Source organism: Lactuca serriola, chromosome 5 (genome assembly GCF_051521515.1).
Source record: "Lactuca serriola cultivar US96UC23 chromosome 5, Lser_US96UC23_V15, whole genome shotgun sequence".
Taxonomy (NCBI): Eukaryota; Viridiplantae; Streptophyta; class Magnoliopsida; order Asterales; family Asteraceae; genus Lactuca; species Lactuca serriola.
Genome location: NC_136412.1, coordinates 224,590,281 through 224,611,224, shown reverse-complemented (window position 1 = coordinate 224,611,224; position 20,944 = coordinate 224,590,281).

Here is a 20,944-nt window from a genome sequence, read left to right as displayed (position 1 = left end):
TTTAGGTACTTCCAAATCAAAAGGGAAGGGCATGGCGTGATGGCACAACATCCTCCCCTTATAATTTCCACATTTTGAATAAATTGTACTCTAATATTTTGATATTATATTTGGTGATCTTTTTGAAAAAAAATAATTAATGAAATTGTTGGTCGTTCAATTGGAAAATTTTATCACTATTTTTAGGACGTTACAAGATGGTATCAGAGCCATGGTTTGAGGGATTCGGACACACTTTCGGGTGTGGTAGAACTCAAACTGAGGAGATGGTAATCTTTTCAAAAGAAAAAGAAATTAAATTTCTAAAAATATTTTTACTAAGTAAAAAGGGGTGCGATGTGTGCAATCAACCGAGCTTAAGTAAGTGGTTTCCAAAATTACCCACACCTATGTATTATAATTAGTATACTTGATATGAGAATTGCATGCTAGATTAGTGCTAAGGATACCTTCAGGAATCATATGATAGAATTATATGATTTGTGTGATGCCTTAAAGCTTAGGATAATTGGATGCTATGTATTACAGGGAATTGATATCGGCTCAGTTAACTACTAAGTGTATGCTTTGAAAGTTGTATACGATTAGGATCATATAGTCCTAGAATGATCGGTTTAAAATCATTTCTTGTTCCTTGTTTGGTTGTGAATATAGGGTAGAATCATCATTTAACAGTCTACGTGATTCCATTTTGTGTATAACTTGCATGCATAAGGAAAACAACGGTTTTGTTTGAGGTTCTCGATATTGCGAGCAATGGGAGTTGAGGATTAATAGGAAAATGTTGTATATGTATGTTGTTAGCATAGGAATAGTGTATAATTCTAGTGTGGTGACTTAGAGGAATCGGGATGACTCTTGAGGAGGGTATAAATACATGTGAAATGTAGTATTGAGCCCGTAATGCTGAAAGCACAAGATCTATACTTGAGACAAGAGAAGACCTGGAGACTCTAAGGAGACCTGTATAGTGATAATTCCCTCAAGTCTTAAGTTGATTGTTTATATGTGTGTGTTTCAGTTGAAGTATGGTGATGACTACTCGAGGAGGTTCTGGCTCTGGTTCTGGTTCAGGTTCTGGATCAGGCACATAACCGATTGATGAGAGGTTGCGCGAGTTCATTGCAGATGAGGTTACTCACGGTATCTTAGATGTTACTCCAATGATGTTCGGTATCATCAAGGAGGGGATTATGGATCTAATGGATGAGAGGATCAGTTCTTCTCGAGTAGAGATTATTATGGGCCGGATATGAGCTCGAACTCCCTCATTTCGGGAGTTCAAGGCTTGTGGAGCTCCTGTATTTTTTAGGGCAAAGGACCCCATCTCTAGCCGACGTTGGATCGCTGACGTGAAGAATGCTCAAAAGATGGGTTTTTTCCCTGAGGGAGAAACTGTGGGATTTGCATCCTACCTGCTGAGGGACCGAGCACGGGACAGGTGGGATGAGGTTGGCTGAGCTGTAGGAGCAGCAGAAGTGGAAGTCATGACTTGGGAGGATTTTGTTTCGAGGTTCCATAGGGAGTTTTCACTAGATATCTAGGTGCAACATTTAGCAGGGAAATTCCAAGACCTTCACCAGACTACTGAGACTATGATGTAGATCACCGCCAAGTTTCGAGATATGGCTTTGTTGGTTCCGCAGTATGTTGCAGATGATGAGATGAAGAAGACAAGATACCATGACATGTTGAGAGAGGATAGCAGTGAGTTTGTGAGCTTTTTAGGGTGCAAGACCCTGAATGATATGATTGAGAAGGCCGATGAGCGGGAGATTGAGTTGGAGCTTCAGACGTAGCGGAAGCTGGAACAAGTACAAACATCGGTGAGCCAGGAAAAGAGGCCTAAGACTTCCGATTCACGAATTAGAGGTCAGCTGCACCAGAGCCATTGTGGAAAGTGTGGCAAGCCGCACGGTGGGGCATGTCGATTGGCAGGTTCAGCATGTTTCAGTTATGGTCAGTCGGGCCACATGAGTAGGGACTTCCTCCAGAGTGCTCTGATTTGCTTTCTTTGCAATTAGGTCGACCATAAAAAGGTCGATTGCCCGATATTGTCAGGGGGAGCAATTGGGGCGCCTGCGCCACCCACCTTGAGGATCACGGATGGCCGCTACGGAAAGGCAGAGGCACGTGTGGTGAAGAGCATGGCATTTCAACTGACCACTGATGAGGCCCATGCAGTACCGGATGTGGTTACTAGTATGTGACTTATTCATACCATTTATTTCTTTCCTTATTGATGCTCATGATTATATTTTATCTTGAATAGGGACCTTTTTGTTCAATGGTATGACTGCTCGTGTTATGTTTGATTCGGGTGCTACCCGATCCTTTGTATCTCTTGCGCTTAGCAAGAAATTTTGTGAGAGATACTCTATTGATTTGGCGCAACTTCCTCTATGAGGAATGTTATTATCGGGATGGATTGGTTGGGCCCCAATGGGGTGCAGATCGACTGGGAGCTCCATTTAGTAAGAGTTCGAACCCCAAGTGGGAGAGTATTGGTTATTGCTGATGAGAGACCTTCGCATGGGCCAGCTCTTTGTTATGCTACGAAGGCTAGGAGATATCTTCAGCAGGGTTGTTTTGGGTTCTTGGGTTATGTGGCAGATACTCGAGTTAAGGGCATGACAACGTTGAGTGAGGTTCCCATTGCCCAGGAGTTCCAGATGTCTTTCCTGAGGAGTTACCAGGAGTTCCTCCCTAGAGGAAAGTCGAGTTTCAGATTGATTTGATTCCGGGACCGGCTCCTATAGTCAAGGCACCATATTGTTTGGCACCACCAGAGATGTAGGAGTTGTCTATACAACTTCAGGAGCTGCTAGACAAAGGATTTATTCAGCCAAGTAGCTTAGCATGGGGAGCATCAATCTTGTTCGTGAAAAAGAAGGATGGTTCATACAAGATGTGCGTTGACTATCGGATTGAATAAAGCCGTTACCCACTCCCGAGGATTGATGATCTATTTGACTAGCTCTAGGGTGCATCTTGGTTTTCCAAAATTAATTTGCGATCAGGGTACCATCATATGAGGTTTCGAGATGATGATGTGTAGAAGACACCTTTCAGGACTCATTATGGTCATTACGAATTCATGTTGATGCCATTTGGGCTCACCAATACATCATCAACATTCATGGATCTCATGAACCGGGTTTGTCGGCCAATGTTGGATCGGTCAGTGATAGTATTCATAGATGATATCTTGGTCTACTCCAAGACCAAGGGACAACACGAGGAACACTTGCGAGAGGTGTTAGAGACCCTGAGGAGGGAGAGGTTGTATGACAATTTCTCAAAATGCGAGTTCTTGGGGCACATGGGCGACCAGAAAGGTATATTGGTCGACCCATAATAGATCAATGTCGTGATGCGGTAGGAGGTTCCGAGGACCCCATTTGAGATTCGAAGCTTCCTAGGCCTCATGGGATATTATCGTAAATTTATCCAAGATTTCTCCAAGATTACAGTGCCTTTGACCCGCTTGACGAAGAAGAATGTTACTTTTCTATGGTGTAACAACCCGATATTTCAACTCTATGTAATGACCTAAAAAGTCAAGTATTGTAACCACTTTTGATATAATGAAATTAACTTCGAAAATAAAATGTCCAAAAAGTCTCTAATTAATTACCTACTATGTTAGATGTCATTAAAACGTGATCGTACGTAAAAAGAACACCTAAATCTGACTTCGTATAATGAAGTTATGATTTTTCCATGTTCGGCTTAGCGACAGACAGCTAAAAACTCGAATCGAAGATCGAGCGACTTTTGGCCGGAATGACCTAAATGAGAATCGAAGGTCTCGACAATGGTATTAAAACGGTAAAAATTCTGGCAAAAACAGCCGTTAGATAATGAAGTTATTAATTTCTAACGAAATTTTCTTACCGCGACCTTTTAAAAATAAATAATAAAAATAATTTCAAAATTTGCCGACGGGATCTAAACGAAAGTTGTGGATCGTAGTCTCACCTACGCGTGGATATAAAGAACGTTGAAAACGGAGTTCGTATGAAGAAGATATAAAATTTTGAAGTTTATTAAATAATTAAAATATAAATTTTATAATTTAATCTTGGTATTATCCGAAGGAGGAGTCACCAGGTCAATCTGAGTTACGCCCAGCATACGCTCGTACGCCCAGCGTACTCGAGGCCTAGGCCTCGGATCATCCATGTCTCCCCTATGCGAGGCTATGCCCCGTCCCATCCGAAGTTCCGAAGTAGTCGAGGATGCGGTCACGAATGACGCACGCGTACGCCCAGCGTACCGAGGCGGTTCCCACCCCATATAAAAGGGATGCGAGGGTTCCGAAGAAAAGGGCCAATTCCTCTCATCTTTCTTGCGTTTTTGAATTGTTTTCCGTGCACGTACTCTCCCGAAGCCCCGGTTTCCTTGCTCAAGTCCCGAAGGTCGTTTGTGCTCCCGAGATTCCCGAGAATCTCGAGAAAATCCTCTTTCTCGAGTCGAAATTCTGCTCGGTTTTCATCTCACCTTTTCCGATCTTCAAGTGCGTTCATACCCTTATAATCCACACATATAAATATTTTATAAATGCTTTTATATGCTTTTAATGTGGGGGAATACAAGTAAAACACACGATTATTATCGTGTGTTATATAAAGTTTCATTATACACCTTTTTATCAACGAAATCATGTGTGATTTATAACTATTATAGGGAAACTTTCGTATGCAAAATATATCATGATAACATCATATATTTTGAAATGAAAAATGTTGTTATATATGTATAAATCAAACACTCTGCTTATACTGTATGCATATGTGTCCATCTTAGACACTATAAAAATTATACTTTTCATAACAAGTGAGCATTTTACTAGGGATTACTATACAAACGAGACGCACTTATAGAAAACTATAATAGGTATAGTTTTACGAGAACATTACGATCTTTTACATACTAGAAACACTATTTTCAAGAAGTCACTTTCACATACAAGAACAAACGAACATTTTTACACGTAAATCTGTTTTTATACTAAGTTTTGTGAGACATTAACTTCACGTACGTTCGAGTACACACAGCTTTTGAAGAAGGGACGCTGCGGCGCCAGTTTAAATTCATATTTTGGCATCATATTGTAATTGGTTTGAACATGTACCTTTTAATAATGTAAACTTTCAATTATATATATGATGGTTGTATTGCTTTCTTTACTATGTATTCATTTTTTACGTAACCACATGAAGTCATCCGCCCCCGAACCTTTCCGTTGTTCCTGTTTGGGGGTGTGACAGATTGGTATCAGAGCAATGTTTATAGTGAACTAAGTATATCGAACCAAATAAGATATATAAACTATAAATGCTTAAGGGACTAATACTCTCTGACAAAACATTTTTTTTATTTTACGCCTAAGCCGCGTTTCGTTTAACTTAAATTATTAGTTCATTTAAGTACAAATACATGCATACAACAACTTATTTTCATGATTATAGCTATACAACAAGTATTTAGACAAGTCAAAATTTACCCAAGATCGGACCAATGTATATCGAGGAATGCTCGTAGTCAGCAACAAGTCAAAATTTACCAAAGCATCACAAGGATCAAACACACGAATTTAAATACTATAGGAGTATTTGCTACATAAAATAGCTTAACTTACATGTTTAGTCTTACATGTTCCAAATTTTATTCAATTCTTATAACCCTATTCTCATACACTCAAGTGGCTGGATTTCATCACCCCGACGACCCCTACTATCCCAACCAGGGCAACGGGGGATGGATCAAAGAGGATCCCGAGGAGGACGAAGAACTCATAGAATTGGATGAAGAGGATGACTCCGGTACCGACTCAGAGCCGGAAGTGATCAACCCACCACCCGCACAGCCTCCAGTCTTCGTGAGAAACTTTCAAGGACCGACTCCCGTTTGGGGAAGTCACCTCCACCATTGGAGCCAACAACAAAGTCTACGCCCTCCCTATGGCATGTGCCGAGACTTCTACGATGTCTGCGGTGGAGGATCAGCCGATCGAGCACTCCCAATTATGGTAGGCAAGCTAGCCAACCAGTCCTACCAATCCGGAGTTCAAGCTAGCCGGATTCGGGAAGTCAACGTGGAAGTACAGGTTCACACTTCCGACATCCGTAGGCTGGACAGAGCTTAGGACAATACCCAACTCCAAACCGAGGCATTCCAAGCGCAAATGATTGCACCCCTCACCGAATTGAGGGAACAACAAGCCGCCTTCGATAGGCGTCTTATGGAATCAAAGCAATCGGATGCGGAGTCAAGCTCCAAGCGCAACCTACGTCACAAGTAGTGCTTGCCAAAATCCCAAATTTTGTTATAAGTTAGGACCTCGGTTAAAAGTTTTTATTTTCTTAAACTTTGTAACCGGAGACCCTTATAGGGGTCAAATTTCCGTGATCGTTGTATCAACTATTATATTAATATAAGTGGCACACTATTATTACTACGTTGAGTATTACGTTCAATCCTTAAAATGATATGGAGAAACCATATGCTTTTTTCATATATTTGGTCTTACGAATAACTTTCATTCTTCTATCTTTGAGACTCATACTATCATCTGTTGTTGAACTATAGCGATTTAGTTCATGAGACATATTCATTTTCTATGCTATGGAATTCTTATCTTTATCTTTTCAGCCTATAGTTGAAGGATGCCTACGCGTAGAAACCCGAGACGAAACAACGGTGGGGAAGCACCTATACCACCACCGCCTCCACCTCCTCAATTTGAAGTTGCCATGTTCCAAGCAGCAGTCACAGCAGCTGTGGCGGCTGCCATGTCACAAATCAATACCCTTGTTACTACTGGTTCGGGAATTGGTACACTTCCTTCCAACCATGGCGAGAGTCATGGGCAACCCCGAGAGTGCACCTATAAAGACTTTACGAATGCCAAACCCCGCATGTTTAATGGAACTGGTGGTGTGATGGTTCTGAAGCAGTGGATCGAAAGGATAGAAGCAGTCTTTGAAGTCTGTTCCTGTCCCGAGCATAGCAAGGTCAATTTTGTCACTTTCACGCTTACTGAAAAAGCTTTAACTTGGTGGAATGGCCACGTTAAGGCACTTACTCTAATAGTGGCAAATGCAATAAGCTGGGAGAGCTTAAAAATCATTTTGATGAGAGAATACTGTCCACGAGGAGAGATTCAAAAACTCGAGCACGAACTCTGGACTCTTGGAATGATTGGTACCGATATAGCAACTTATACCAACAGATTATGCGATCTGGCAATCCTTTGCCCAGATATGATTGCTCCTAAGAGCAAGAAAATAGTGCGATACATTTGGAGATTGTCACCCCAAATTCAGTCAAGTGTGTTAGCTTCAAAACCTGACACTTTTGAAAGTGCCAAAGAGCTGGCACAATCTCTTATTGATCACGGAAGTCATCAGAACTCGACAATTTCTACACCAAAACCACAAAAGGGAAACAACAACAACAATAACAGGAAGAGAGGATGGAATAAAGGGAAGGGTGGGTCTTCCCAAGAATCCTCGAAGAAACAACAACTAGTTACAGTGAATGTTGCTACTGTACCTACTACCGTTCCTACAAATCCATACCCAACAAAGCCTTATGTGGGTAACTTTCCAAAGTGTACCAAAGGCACTTACCACCACAATGGACCTTGTCGGGAAATGCAGTGCTCCAACTGCAACAGAAAGGGACACACTGTCCGTTTCGGTAGAGCCCCCGTAAAGCCGATCACTCAAGTTCCCAACGCTGGTGTAGGCCAAGCTTGCTACGGTTGTGGCGAGGTGGGCCACTACAAGAGAAACTACCCGAAGGCAGCAAATACCGGCGGGGTGGGACGAGTTTTGGCTATAGGCCACGAAGAAGCCGTAGCTGATCCTACAGTAGTTGCTGGTACGTTTCTTCTCGATAATTCATATGCATGCATAATGTTCGATAGTGGAGCAGAGAGAAGCTTTGTGAGTCAAAACTTTATTCACTTACTTAAACATAAACCTAGCAAGTTAGAAAAATCATTCACTATAGAAATGGCAAACGGAAAAACGGAAAACACTAACTGCATATACATGGGTTGTACATTAACTTTAGACGGTCATTCTTTCCCAATCAACCTCATGCCGGTCCAAATTAAAAGTTTCGACATCATAGTCGGCATGGATTGGTTAAGTCTTCTTTGCGCCGACATCTTGTGCTTTGAGAAAGCAGTTCGTCTGAATCTCCCTAACGACAAAACATTAGTGATTTACAGCGACAATCAAGTACAAACCTTCGCATCAATTTGTGCATCCAAGCTCGAAAGTGTTTGCGGAAGGATTTTCATGCATTTCTTGCACACATCGTCGATACAAGTCAGGAAGTAAAGGACATTAAGAGCATTCCAGAAGTACGCGACTTTCCCGATATCTTTCCAGAAGAACTATCGGGATTACAACCACAACGCCAAGTCGAGTTCAGAATCGACTTAGTTCTAGGGGCTACCCCAGTAGCAAAATCGCCTTATCGTCTGGCACCAGCAGAGATGCAAGAACTTTCCAGTCAGCTTAACGAACTCCATCAAAAAGGATTCATTAGACCAAGTTTCTCACCTTGGGGAGCATCGGTCTTGTTTGTAAAGAAGAAAGACGGATCGTTCCGTATATGCATTGACTACAGAGAACTGAACAACCTTACTGTCAAAAATCGTTATCCTCTGCCCCGCATTGACGACCTATTTGATCAACTTCAAGGAGAAAACTACTTATCGAAGATAGATCTACGATCCGGATATCACCAATTACGAGTACTAGAGGAGGATATTCCCAAGACAGCCTTCTGAACCCGTTATGGACACTACGAATTTGTAGTGATGCCGTTCGGATTAACCAACGCACCAGCGCTATTCATGGACCTAATGAATAGGGTGTGCCGTCCTTACTTGGATCAGTTCGTCATCGTCTTCATCGATGATATACTTATCTACTCCCGAAGTAAGGAAGAGCATAGTCAGCACCTACAAAAAGTCTTAGAAACATTACGATCGGAGAAGCTCTATGCGAAGTTCTCTAAATGCGAATTTTGGATTCGAAGAGTCGAATTTTTGGGCCACGTTGTTAGCTAGAAGTGGATACACGTGGACCCCTCCAAAATTAAGGCCATTGAAAACTGGTCGGCACCAAAGACGCCTATAGAGATTCGTCAATTTCTAGGTCTCCCTGGCTATTATCGCAGGTTCATAAAGAACTTCTCTAGCATTGCGAAACCTCTTACTACATTGACCCAGAAAGGCGTGGCCTTTGACTGGGAAGCAAAACAAGAGAAGACGTTCCAAACGCTGAAACAGGCTTTGTGCACCGCACCGATACTATCCCTCCCCGAAGGGATAGAAGATTTCGTAGTGTATTGTGATGCATCAAACCAAGGAATTGGTTGTGTTCTTATGCAAAGAGGGAAGGTTATTGCTTATGCCTCCCGTCAGCTTAAGATACACGAAGTAAACTATACAACACACGATCTTGAGTTACGAGCAGTGGTATTTGCTCTGAAGATCTGGAGACACTACTTGTACGAAACAAAGAGTACTATCTTCACTGACCACAAGAGGCTTTAACACATTTTTGATCAAAAGGAGCTCAACATGCGACAGCGACGATGGGTCGAGCTACTCAATGACAACGAATGTGAAATTCGTTATCATCCTGGCAAGGCCAATGTGGTAGCTGACGCCCTCAGTCGAAAAGAATACACTAGTCGGAGAGTCAAATCTCTGACTATGACTATCCATTCCCACTTATCCACACAAATTAAGGAGGCTCAACTGGATGCTTTGCAACCTGAAAATGTGGTGGGTGAATCCCTGAGAGGAATGGAAAAGAATCTAGAAATCAAGGGTGGCGGAGCATATTATCTCATGGACTGTATCTGGACACCAAAACATGGTGATTTCAGAGACGTAGTCATGGCCAAAGCACACAACACGAGATATTTCGTTCACCCAGGTTCAGATAAAATGTATCTGGATCTTAAGAAACTGTACTGGTGGCATAACATGAAAGCAGAAATTGCTACCTTCATAAGTAAATGCCTTACTTGCGCTAAGGTTAAGATCGAGTATCAGAAACCGTCAGGATTACTAGAACAACCGGAGATACTGGAATGGAAATGGGAACGGATTACTATGGACTTCATAACCAAGTTTCCCAAGATGACGGATGGACTCGATACCATATGGGTCATCATCGACAGATTGACCAAATCTACACATTTTCTACCAATCAAGGAGACTGACAAGATGGAAAGGCTTACAAGAACTTACATAAGGGAAATAGTGCGACTGCATGGTGTTCCGATATCCATTATCTCCGATAGAGATAGTAGATTCTCGTCAAGGTTCTGGCAGTCACTACAAAGTTCCCTGGGGACTAGGCTAGACATGAGTACAGCCTACCATCCACAAACAGACGGGCAAAGTGAAAGAATGATACAAACCTTAGAAGATATGCTGAGAGCCTGTGTGATTGACTTTGGAAAGGCATGGGATATCCATTTACCCCTTGTCTAATTTTCATACAACAATAGTTATCATACGAGCATAAAGGCTGCTCCATTTGAAGCCCTCTATGGCCGTAAGTGCAGGTCCCCTCAGTGTTGGGCTGAAGTTGGAGACACACAGTTAGCTAAAGGACGAGTTCCTGAAAGCACTCTCACCGGTCCGGAAATCATATGGGAAACGACAGAGAAGATCATTCAGATTCGTGAACGGTTGAAAGCCTCTAGAGACCGACAGAAAAGCTACACTGACCAAAGGAGGAAACCTTTGGAATTCCAGGTAGGAGACCGTGTTCTATTGAAGGTCTCACCGTGGAAAGGCTTAATACGCTTTGGAAAGCGTCGAAAGCTAAATCCAAGATACGTAGGGCCTTTCGAGATTCTCGCCAGAATCTGCCCTGTAGCTTACAAGTTTAATCTACCACGTGTACTTAGTAACATACATCCAACCTTCCATGTCTTGAACTTGAAAAAGTGTCTGTCCAATGAGACTCTTGTTATTCCACTCGACGAGATCGAGATCAACGACAGCCTCAACTTTGTGGAAGAACCGGTAGAAATCATGGACCGAGAGGTCAAACAAACGAAACAAAGTCGCATACCCATCATGAAGGTTCGCTGGAACGCCAAGCGAGGACCTGAATTCGAATGGGAACGCAAAGATCAGATGAAACAAAAGTACCCTCATCTTTTTCTCTGATTCATAAGTATCTTTCTTACTTTAAATTTCGGGACGAAATTCCCTCTAACGGGGGGATGAAGTGACAACCCGATATTTCAACTCTATGTAATGACCTAAAAAGTCAAGTATTGTAACCACTTTTGATATAATGAAATTAACTTCGAAAATAAAATGTCCAAAAAGTCTCTAATTAATTACCTACTATGTTAGATGTCATTAAACCGTGATCGTACGTAAAAAGAATGCCCAAATCTGACTTCGTATAATGAAGTTATGATTTTTCCATGTTCGGCTTAACGACAGACAGCTAAAAACTCGAATCGGAGTTCGAGCGACTTTTGGCCGGAATGACCTAATTGAGAATCGAAGGTCTCGACAATGGTATTACAACGGTAAAAAGTCTGGCAAAAACAGACGTCAGATAATGAAGTTATGAATTTCTAACGAAATTTTCTTACCGCGACCTTTTAAAAATAAATAATAAAAATAATTTCAAAATTTGCCGACGGGATCTAAACGAAAGTTGTAGAGCGTAGTCTCACCTACGCGTGGATATAAAGAACGTCGAAAACGGAGTTCGTATGAAGAAGATATGAATTTTTGATGTTTATTAAATAATTAAAATATACATTTTATTATTTAATCTTGGTATTATCCGAAGGACGAGTAACCAGGTCGATCCGAGTTACACCCAGTGTACTCGAGGCCTAGGCCTCGGATCATCCACGTCGCCCCTATGCGAGGCTATGCCCCGTCCCATCCGAAGTTCCGAAGCAGTCGAGGATGCAGTCACGCATGACGCACGCGCACACCCGGCGTACCGAGGCGGTTCCCACCCCCTGTAAAAGGGATGCGAGGGTTCCGAAGAAAAGGGCCAATTCCTCTCATCTTTCTTGCATTTTTTCCTCGTTTTCCGTGCACGTACTATCCCGAAACCCCAGTTTCCTTGCTCAAGTCCCGAAGGTCGTTTGTGCTCCCGAGAATCCCGAGAAAATCCGCTTTCTCGAGTCGAAATTCTGTTCGGTTTTCATCTCGCCTTTTCCGATCTTTCAAGTGAGTTCATACCCTTATAATCCACACTTTTAAATGTTTTATAATTGCTTTTATATGCTTTTATGGGGGCAAATACAAGTAAAACACACGATTATTATCGTATGTTATATAAAGTTTCATTATACACCTTTTTATCAACGAAATCAGATGTGATTTATAACTATTATAGGGAAACTTTCGTATGCAAAATATATCACGATAACATCATATATTTTGAAATGAAAAATGTTGTTATATATGTATAAATCAAACACTCTGCTTATACTGTATGTATATGTGTCCATCTTAGACTCTATAAAAATTATACTTTTCATAACAAGTGAGCATTTTACTAGGGATTACTATACAAACGAGACACACTTATAGAAAACTATAATAGGTATAGTTTTACGAGAACATTACGAACTTTTACATACTAGAAACACTAAGAAGTCACTTTCACATACAAGAACAAACAAACATTTTTACACGTAAATCTGATTTTATACTAAGTTTTGTGAGACATTAACTTCACGTACGTTCGAGTACACATTTCAAGTCCTGTATTATATACCAGAATCCCTTGGAGGGGGAGCATGGTGTTTGTGTATAGATCTATACGGGCTTGACAACCCCGCACCCTGACTGTTAGCTACAGTACACCATTTGAGGTGAAAAACGTCAGAACATTCCAACGCCTGAAGGACGTTGTGTATAGGCATTTCTAGTCAATAGCATGGTTATATAACTCACATGGAGTATTAAAAACACATTTATTTACGCGGTTTTGCTGACGTATTGGCAATTTTATGCGTACATACATTTTCTAGAAACAAACATTGGTCTTGATAGAAGGCTACATTTATGCTAGTAGAAAATATGGGATTTTCTAGGAACAAACAAACAAAAACGAAACATTTCATTTCATACAAACGTTGTCATTTAATACTTATGAAACTCACCAACTTAAATGCTGATCTACTCTTTCAAAACTACTTGTATGTCCCAGGGATTCAGTAATTACAGGTAACAAACAGCTTTTGAAGAAGGGATGCTGCGGCGCCAGTTTAAATTCATATTTTGGCATCATATTGTAATTGGTTTTGAACATGTACCTTTTAATAATGTAAACTTTCAATTATATATATGATGGTTGTATTGCTTTCTTTACTATGTATTCATTTGTTGCGTAACCACATGAAGTCATCCGCCCCCGAACCTTTCCGCCGTTCCAGTTTGGGGGTGTGACATATGGGGCCTTGATCAGTTGTTGTCTTTTGAGACTCTGAGACAGAGATTGTGTGAGGCCTCGATTCTCGTGCTTCTTGAGGGTATGGATGATTTTGTGGTTTATTGTGACTCCTGCACTTCAGGATTGGGAGTTGTTCTAACATAGAGGGGTCATGTGATTGCTTACGCTTCAAGGCAGTTGAAGCCTAATGAGGAAAATTACCCTTTGCATCATTTGGAGTTGGGGTCCGTGGTTTTTGCCATTAAGATTTGGAGACACTCTCTATAGAGTTTTGAGCACTATAACACTCATATGATGCACATGCAATCCTAAATGCTTTGGATCTATGTTTTCTCTAATTATACATGCTTTTTTCAACTTTTCCAAAGCATTCTCCCTAAGTAGCATATAATTGAATAATTGAATAATACAACTAGTTAGATGACTTACCTATTAAAAGGACTTGTAGTTCTTGACCTTTGAAAGCTTGAGCACCCTAAGTGTGATGCCTCTAATGGTTCACAAACACCAATATGCGAGAGGAGGCTTGAGAGAATAAGTTACTTAGTGAAAAATCAACTTCACTCTCTTAGAATGAATAGGGTAGCCAATTTTGGGACTACGGATATGCTTTTATAGTGTTGCTAACCTAGGGTTACATTCATGTAAACCCTAATGCTCCATGACCTTTCACATTCTTATGCTCCTTGGGTTTAAACTCCATGGACTATCCATGGATTATCTCATTGGTTTAGTCCATCTAAATAATCATGGACCATTGGCCCACACTATAAGAATAATTGATTTACATAATCAATCCCCATATATTTAATTAGTCTCTTTTGACCACAAAATTAATTCTTGATCAATACTAATTAATTAATATGATTCATATTAATATATTATATTTGTAATATATTAATAGATCATAAATAACCTTATTCTCAAAAGTCCATCCTATCAAATTACAATGGTGAAGGCAACCCAAAAGGACCATGCTACAGTCGGGTCAAGTACATCTCCGTTATAGTTATGGGCTTAGACACCAAATCCAATACTTTCTGTACGGGGTTAGGTGTACTATTTACACTGACCACAAGAGTTTGAGGTACCTGATGGATCAGCCGAATTTGAATATGTGGCAGCGGAGATGGTTGGATGTGGTAAAGGACTATGATTGCGAGATCTTGTACCACCCTGGGAAGGACAATGTGGTGGCCGATTCCTTAAGCCGTAAGGCAGTGAGTACTCCTATCAGGGATATTTATCTGAGGATAGTTATTACTTCACCTTTGTTGGATATTATCAACAAGGCTCAGGTGGAGGGATTGAAAAAGGAAAATTGGAAGGTTGAGTGAATCATGGGGCAGATTCCTTTATTTGTCAGAGACATGCGAGGGTTGTTAACTCAGTGTGTGTCACAACTCGAAAATTTAAACCTAGCAAAGTCCAAACACTAATCTAGCACAAGTGAATCTACATTGCAACCCTTGTTTCATTGTATCCTCTATTGCCTTAGTGGCATGTTTATAAGCTAAATAACTAAGCATGGTTTGAAACCTAAGTAAATTTATGTTAGTATCAAGTAATATTAATCAAAGGAAAAAGGTTAATAATATAAATATACACCTTAATTAGGTGTTTTCGGCCATAAGGAATCAAAAGCATATGAATTCAGTTTCTAGAATCTTTTCCAATTGTTGTTTTCGGTCACCAAATTAAAACCAAGGAGAATTCGGTCAAGGTCTAACCGAATTCACAATTTAAAGCCCGACAAGGACCGAATTCATTAAGATCATGGCCCATTAAGACGTGTGTGTTCAGCCGAATCCAATCTCATTTCCTACTTCTTCACACTGAATCCTTGCTAAATTTTCTCTCAAAATGTAACATCCAGGTTCCCAGATATCTTATTTTAAGTATATATCTTAAGTTTTAGGGAGGGACTCGGCGAGTAGGCGCTCAGACTCGCCGAGAAGGATCGCGAATTCTGTCCGGATTAATGACCGGACTCGGTGAGTCCGCACTGTTAAATGAAACCCTAAATCTCAGGGCCTGATCCCTATTTAAAGGCCCTTACAGCCATCACTTGCGACCATTACTCCCCTATGAAAACCGTAGAGAGAAAAGAGAGCTTAGAGAGCATTTTGGAGGCTAATTCTTCATCCTTTGGTGTGATCTTGCAAGAAGGAGTGAGGAAATCCAAGCTAGATCGATTGTGGAGCTTGGATCTGTGTTGTTCACGCTGAGAATCACGTTTTGAGGTACAAGTTCCTTCCATTACGTATATTTGGTAGATTCCTTGAATCTAGGGTTTCCTTTGTGCCATTTTGAGTTGGACAGTGGAGCATTTGAGGTCCCTTTGGTATAGATGATAGATCTGGACCTTGAGAGGTCCAAAAGGTCCCAAGCTTTCAGCTTGATGAGGTTTCATGTGAGCCTTGAGAGTTGAACCCCATTTTTAAGGTTGTTTCTCCATTTTTGGTCTTATAAGCATTGCATGAACGTAAAGTTTGAACCTTTACATGACTTTCAAGTGTTAGGAGGATAGATCTACTAGTTGGTGAAGCAGATCTGACCTCAAAGGATCGTTTGAGTGTTTTCATGGGAGAAACTCGCCGGGCCCATAAGGGACTCAATGAGTCGAGTCGGGTTGCCCCCGATTCGCGACCTATGATGACCCGTTAAGTGTAGAGCTGACTCAGCGAGTCGAGTGAGGACCAGGGGCGAAGAGGACATGCATGGACTCGCCGAGTCGCACGAGTGCACTCGACGAGTCTAGTCAAAGTTTGACCGTTGACTTTTGTTGACTTTTAGGGGTTGGTCAACAATCGGACTTGTGGACCATTTGAAGGGTAAAATGGTCTGTTAGCCTTCTTAGGGGTCATAGAAGAGACTAGTCTAGCCGGGAGAGCCGTTATTGATTTGAGATAATTGTTTATGTGTTTAGGCGGAGGCTAGATCAGTTGATATGTGTGCGAGATTATCCGAGATAGCCGAGGTGAGTCTTCTCACTATACTGTACCTGGAAGGGTACCTATGTGTGACCAGAAGGTCTTATATGTGCTAATATGTGATATGTATGTGTTATGTATGCTATGTATGAAAAGGACCGGATGGTCAAGATGATATGGATAGAAAGGTCAAGAGGACATGGACCGGAAGGTCAGGAGGTTACGGACCGGAAGGTCGATATGGGTAGGACCGGAAGGTCTATTGGGATTTGGGACAGAAGTCCCCTGACACACTTGGACCGGAAGGTCCCACAGAGTTTTGGCCTGGAAAGGCGTATATGTTGTATGTGGTATTTTGGGGAACTCGCTAAGCATTTATGCTTACAGTTGTGGTGTTGGGTGTTTCAGGTACTAGCAAGGACTATGGGAAGGCGCTGGCATGATCCGTACACACTGAGAGGATTTATGTAGTTGAGATCTTTTGAAATTCTGGGATTTGTTTACTATGATGATATCGGATACAGTTGTTGGATATTGTTTTTTTGGTGATTGAAAATATGATTTAAAAATGAAAATTTGTTTTGAAAATTTACGTCGTTACAAGTTGGTATCAGAGCCTTGGTTTGAGGGATTCAGGTGCATCTTCGGGTGTATCTGAACTCAAGCTGAGGATTTGAGAAAGTTTTTCATAAAATAAACATTTTTTCCAAAAGAGTAGAAGATTTTGAGAAAAACAAAAAGGAGCAGTGTGTACGGTCATCCAGCGCCCGAACGGTGATTTCCCAAACTACCCTTACATTATGTGTTATGAGATATGTTATGATATTATATGCATGCTAGAGTAGACTAGGTATTCATATTAGGACTAGAGTGGCCTGGTTCGTGATGCCTTAGCCTAGGAAGATTTCTGCTGCTAGTAGATGCTTGAGAGTGAGTAGGTAGCAGTAAGGAGATTATGAGAGGTCTACCGACGGGTAGCCTATTCTAGCGAGATGTAGGGTACTTGTGATCTGAGATCCAAGGAGGAGGACTTGGGGTGAATACTGATGTGGCGTGTACGGTAGTATAAGGGCCCGTACTACCAAAGACACCGTATCAATACGCAGTCCAACTAAGAATCCTTAGGGTACTAGGGGAACAAGTAGGGTTGTGTTATCGAGTGCAAGTATGCTCGAGCGGATATCTGATAGTTTATGTTGTATTTCACAGAGACATCATGGTTGGGACACACTACACACCAGAGAGCAGTGGTGTTAGCGATGAGGAGATCCGTAGGTTGATTCATGAGGAGGTGGTTGCGGCCATCCGAGCTGAGATACCAGAGATGTTCAGGTCTATCAAGACCACGTTGATTGAGACTTTTGATGAGCGGTACGGGACAATGACTGAGGCTGCGGCTGCTGCAGCTGTGGCTACTTCCAGGGCTCAGGGAGGTGACTCGTTGTTGTTTCGGAAGTTCAACAACATGAAGCCATCAGAGTTTGATGGGACGCAGGACCCAATTGCTGCAATGAGATGGATTTCCGACATCAATGGATGCTTCTACATGTGTTCATGTCTGGAGCATCTGATGGTACAGTTCGCGTTGAACCAGCTTCGCTTAGGAGCGAAGGACTGGTGGAAGTTCGTGACGGCGAGCTTCACTCTTGCAGAGATTTCAGAGGTGACCTAGGAGAGGTTCACCACCATGTTCAGAGACGAGTATGCTCCCCAGTGGGGAGGGAACGGTTGGCTCAGGAGTTCTTGATCCTCAAGCAAGGTACTGATTATGTTACTGTGGTTACCAGGAAGTTTCATGAGAGGGCAGTGTTCTGCCTTGAGCAGGTGTCTACTGAGCAGGCACGCATGAGTCGGTATTTGGGCATTTTGAGGAGGGATATTTGGGAGTTCGTATCGAACTCAACTTACCGGACATTTGTCGAGCTCCAGGAAAATGCCCGGAAGAGGGAGATTGAGTTGTAGACTCAGGCCAGGGAGGAGGCCAAGTCTCGGGGGATGGATCGGCAGCCGGAACAGTCTCAGTCAGTAGCTAAGCGAGCAAAGCCCACCGATTCGAGATCTGGAGGCCAGAAGGGCCGCACTTACGGAATGTGCGGCAAGGGTCATGAGGGGGTCTGTCGATCAGGTGCTTGCTAAAAATGTGGCAAAGAGGGGAATATAGCCAAGGATTGCCCCAAGGGATTCATGGTTTGTTTTCATTGCGATCAGACGGGCCACCGGAAGGCCGAGTCTCCGCAGTTGCGGGGGACATCATAGGGAGCACAACAGGGATCTACCCCTTCCGTCGTGCGAGCTACTGACGTTCGGCCGGTGAAGGCCGAGGCGCCGAAGGCTCGCGGGAGAGCCTTCCAGTTGACAGCGGAGGAGGTCCGCGCAATACCCGATGTCCTAACTGGTATGTATTCTTTCATTTACTTATGTTGAGTTTAAGGTGTTGTGCTTATATCATGATATGTGTAGGTACTTTTCTTGTGAATTATGTACCTGCTTTGGTGTTATTTGACTCGGGTGCGAGTCGGTCATTTATTTCCTTAGCATTTAGTAAGCACATCAGTATCCGGCGAGAGGCGTTGAGTTGACCTCTGCGAGTTTCTATAGCTGACGAGCGAGCAGTGTATGTTACGGATGTAATTTGAGGATGTGTACTTGAGATCTTCGGTGTGAAGTTCCAGATAGATCTGGTCCCGATTGCAATGGGGGACATGTGTGTCATAGTGGGCATGGATTGGTTGAGCTGATTTAGGGTTGTTATAGACTGCGAGCGACATTTGGTGACGATACGAGACCCCAGTGGGGGAGTACTTACGATGTATGGCGAGGGTACCCGATGTGGGTCAGGGTTTTGTTCTGCTTCCAGGGCGAGGCAGAGTTTACAGCAGGTCTGCAGCGGGTTTGTAGCCTATGTGATGGACACACGAGTGGCCGCTGGGAGGCTAAGTTCAATTGATAAGGTTCCGATAGTGCGCAAGTTCCCTGATGTTTTTCCCGAGGATTTGTCGGGTGTGCCCAAGAGGCAAGTAGAGTTCTGTATCGATTTGGTTCCGGGGGCAGCGCCTATCGCCAAGGCGCCTTATCGCCTTGCGCCGCCGGAGATGCAGGAGTTATCCTCGCAGATTCAGGAGCTGCTGGGGAAGGGGTTTATTAGACCGAGTAGCTTACCAAGGGGAGCGCCGATCCTTTTTGTCAAGAAAAAGGATGGTTTACACTGGATGTGCATTGATTACCGAGAGTTGAACAAGTTGACGGTCAAGAACCGTTATCCTTTACCGAGGATCGACGATTTGTTCCATCAGTTGCAGGGAGCGTCTTGGTTCCCCAAGATTGATATGAGGTCGGGATATCATCAGATGGGAGTGCGGGATGAGGATATCCAGAAGACGGCGTCAAGAACTCATTATGGGCATTACGAGTTCATGGTGATGCCTTTTGGGCTCACCAATGCACCGGCAACGTTCATGGATCTCATGAACAGGGTGTGCAGGCTGATGTTGGATCGGTGGATGATTGTGTTCATTAATGATTTTTTGGTGTATTCGAGATCTAGAGAGCAGCACGAGGAGCATCTGAGAGAGATTCTCGGGGTATTGAGGTCGGAGAGGCTTTATGCCAAATTCTCCAAGTGTGATTTTTGGTTACGAGAGGTCTAGTTCTTGGGACACCTCGTTAACCATAATGGGATTTTGGTCGATCCGGCCAAGATTGAGATGGTTATGAGGTGGGAGGTGCCGAGATCACCCAACGAGATCAGGAGTTTTCTAGGATTGGCCGGCTATTATCGGAGATTTATCAAAGATTTATCCAAGATCGTCGTGCCTCTTACCAGGTTGATCCGGAAGGGTGTTGCTTTTTCATGGGGTCCGGAGCAGCAGACCTCGTTTGAGACACTTCGCCAGAGATTGTGCGAAGCCCCGGTGCTAGCCCTCCCGGAAGGGATGGAGGATTTTGTGGTATATTGTGACACATCGATATCGGGGTTGGGTACAGTACTTATGCAGAAGGGGCATGTGATAGCGTATGCATCAAGGCAGTTGAAGCCTCATGAGACGAGGTATCCCACCCACAATTTGGAGTTGGGGGCAGTAGTATTCGCCCTCAAGATCTGGCGTCACTATTTGTATGTGGTTCGGTGTACCATCTACATGGACCACAATATTTTAAGTATTTGATGGACCAGCCCAATTTGAATATGCGCAAGAGGAGATGGTTGGACGTGGTAAAGGATTACGATTGTGAGATCCTGTACCACCCGGGCAAGGCTAATGTTGTAGCTGATGTCCTGAGCCATAGGGCGGAGAGCGCCCCGATTCGAGACATTTGTATGCGATTAACAGTAATGAATCCGGTGTTAGATACCATTTGGGAGGCCCAGGCAGAGGCTGTGAGACCGGAGAACTGTAAGAGAGACAGGGTGATTAGGTAGGTACCGGAGTTCATTACCGATAGTCGTGGGCTTATGACCTTTCAGGGTCGGATTTGGGTATGGTATGCAAGCGGGGCACGCACCACCTTGATGGAGGAGGCGCA